The 2,500-nt window shown below is 37.4% G+C and overlaps 1 protein-coding gene across 3 annotated transcripts in view; it reads right to left on the bottom strand.

Moving 5' to 3' along the window:
• LOC118392690 (cGMP-specific 3',5'-cyclic phosphodiesterase-like) overlaps nucleotides 1-2,500 on the bottom strand; it is a 124,740-nt gene that overhangs the window by 24,427 nt on the left and 97,813 nt on the right. The gene's annotated exons all lie outside the window — the stretch shown is intronic.

Below are 2,500 nucleotides of genomic sequence, written 5' to 3'. Positions count from 1 at the left end.
TAAATATACCTTTCATCTGTCATACTGTAGAAAAAGTAAATATACCTTTCATCTGTCATACTGTAGTAAAAGTAAATATACCTTTCATCTGTCATACTGTAGTAAAAGTAAATATACCTTAACAGAAAATGACTCAAGTAAAAGTGAAAATTACCCTGTAAAATACTACTTAAAGTAAAAGTCTAAAAGTATCTGGTTTTAAATGTACTTAAGTACAGTGGTAGAAAAAAAATGACTCGTCAATCGTAAAAGTACAAAGTAAAAGTAGTTGCTATACATCAAATTCCTTATATTAAGCAAACCAGAACGGCACACTTGTCTTATTATTTGTAATTACAGACAGATGGGCACACTCCAACACTCAGACATCATTTACGAACACAGCATTTTAATTTTTTTAGGGAGGACAAAGTGTTAGTTAATTCTGTCCTGCTTGAGCATTCTAAATGTAATGAGTACTATTAGGTCATAGAAAAGGTATGGAATAAAAAGTACATTCTTTTCTTTAGGAATGTAGTGGAGTAAAAGTAAAAGTTGTCAAAAATATAAATTGTAAATTAATGTACAGATACCACAGAAAACTACTTAAGTAGTACTCTAAAGTATTTTTTTACTTCAGTACTTTACACCACTGGGCTGAAGGGTGGCTCGGTGGCAGGCAGGTTGAAGAAACAATACCTTAAAAAATGCATAAATATATAGTTATTGTATTTATATAGTATCCATTGAGGTTTTTCTATCATTATTTTACACTATCTGGTATTAGTGCTTAAACCTAAACTTTTGGGCTTAACTGTACCCGTGCCAAATTGCCTACACAGCCAATCGCAAGATAATGCTTTTGGGAACGGGCATAAAAAGTTAACATCCATCCATTGAGGCAAAAAGGACATTGTCGAAGTTAACTTCAATAAGACAAAAGCTGCGAAAGGAGAGTTGAAAATAAAAACTAGACACTCTAATGTACTTGTCCTCTTGCTCAGTTGTGCACCGGGGCCTCCCACTTCTCTTTCTATTCCGGTTAGAGCCAGTTTGTGCTGTTCTGTGAAGGGGGCAGTACACAGCGTTGTACGAGATCTTCAGTTTCTTGGCAATTTCTCGCATGGAATAGCCTTCATTTCTCAGAACAAGAATAGACTGACGAGTTTCAGAAGAAAGTTCTTTGTTTCTGGTCATTTTGAGCCTGTAATCGAACCCACAAATGTTGATGCTCCAGATACTCAACTAGTCTAAAGAAGGCCAGTTTTATTGGTTCTTTAACCAGAACAACAGTTTTCAGCTATGCTAATATAACTGCAAAATGGTTTTCTAATGATTTAATTAGCCTTTTAAAATTCTAAACTTGGATTAGCTAACACAATGTGCCATTGGAACACAGGAGTGATGGTTGCTGATAATGGGCCTCTGTATGCCTATGTAGATATTCCATAAAAAAATCAGCCGTTTCCAGCTACAATAGTCATTTACAACATTAACAATATCTGCACTCTATTTCTGATCAATCTGATGTTATTTTAACTGAAAACAAAATGTGCTTTTCTTTTCAAAAACAAGGACATTTCTAAGTGACCCCTTTTGAACGGTAGTGTACATCAAACTGACATCTTATCAGAAACACGTTTGGTCGTTTTCACAGCTCCCCCCCCCCTTACAAATGGTCAAACTGATCATTTATAGTTGTTTCTCCCCAGTCCCTCAACGTTCTTTGCTCCCTCCGCGAAATATGACAGAGAAAACTTTACCGATGTCAGCTACATTGAATCATTTCATTCTATCCATCTATTATATTATTCTGTTGAGCACGTGTTTATTTAGTCCTCTAGGGCAACATATAATGACAAAAGAGAAGCTGCATGTATCTAAATCAGGCAAAACAAAATCCTGCACCCCGTGTCAAAACAAATCGTTCTGCTGTCTTTGACTGTTGCCTGCAGTGCATTTTCTGTTTGCGGGTCGGGGTCGGGTGCAGGGTCCTGATTTTCACCTCATCACATATAGTCAGACGGTTGCAGATGGGTTATTAGCAATTGCGAACAGGTGCGGATGAACAAACAGCTCACTCGTGCACCACTATCGTTGCATATCAAGAAGCATGATCAATACACAGGTGCACCTTGCGCTGGCACAATAAAAGGCCACTTTAAAAATGTGCAGTTTTGTCACACAACACAATGCCACAGATGTCTCAGGTTCTGAGGGAGCGATTTGCATGCTGATTGCATGCTGATGTCCACCAGAGCTGTTGCCAGACCATTCTATGTTAATTTCTCTACCATCAACAGCCTCCCGTACTTCCAACTAGCTTCACAACCTATGGCTGCACCCCTGCCCAGTCATGTGAAATCCATAGATTAGGGCCTAATGAATGTATTTCAAGTGACTGATTTCCTTATATGAACTATATCTCAGTAAAATCTTTGAAATTGTTGCATGTTGAGTTTATATTTTGGTTCAGTATAGAACCCTAATTTTGCATTTAGGTAGCTGACACACATTCACA

The sequence above is a fragment of the Oncorhynchus keta genome, chromosome 13 (genome assembly GCF_023373465.1).
Source record: "Oncorhynchus keta strain PuntledgeMale-10-30-2019 chromosome 13, Oket_V2, whole genome shotgun sequence".
Classification (NCBI taxonomy): domain Eukaryota; kingdom Metazoa; phylum Chordata; class Actinopteri; order Salmoniformes; family Salmonidae; genus Oncorhynchus; species Oncorhynchus keta.
Note: the sequence above shows the minus strand (reverse complement) of the source record. Positions and strands in the feature narration are given on the sequence as shown.